This window comes from Penaeus monodon, chromosome 25 (assembly GCF_015228065.2).
Source record: "Penaeus monodon isolate SGIC_2016 chromosome 25, NSTDA_Pmon_1, whole genome shotgun sequence".
NCBI lineage: Eukaryota > Metazoa > Arthropoda > Malacostraca > Decapoda > Penaeidae > Penaeus > Penaeus monodon.
The window spans coordinates 18,909,418-18,909,672 of record NC_051410.1 but is presented as its reverse complement, the minus strand read 5'-3'; the positions used below and the strand labels follow the sequence as shown (position 1 = coordinate 18,909,672).

The 255-nt window shown below is 43.5% G+C and overlaps 1 protein-coding gene across 1 annotated transcript in view; it reads left to right on the top strand.

The window, feature by feature from the left end:
- The window catches only part of LOC119589339 (zinc finger protein 236-like), a gene marked incomplete in the record, with an annotated part of 34,598 nt that overhangs the window by 26,989 nt on the left and 7,354 nt on the right, over nucleotides 1-255 (top strand).

Below are 255 nucleotides of genomic sequence, written 5' to 3'. Positions count from 1 at the left end.
ACATATGATTCCTTTACAAACTGGCACTGGAGATAGTTTAGGAGAACAATGAATGAACAGCTGATGAGGCAGCACCTACGAGAGTGACGACGGAGGTTGTGCCTGATCCACTCAAACTGAAATGATGCCTCGTCAACAACTTTGTTAGAGGCCAACTTCGATCACCAGGGATTCTCGGATGGATTTACTTTGCATGTCCCAGTATGTTACTTCTGTATCTGTACTGATGTTCATCTAGTTAATCTTCCTGCATCA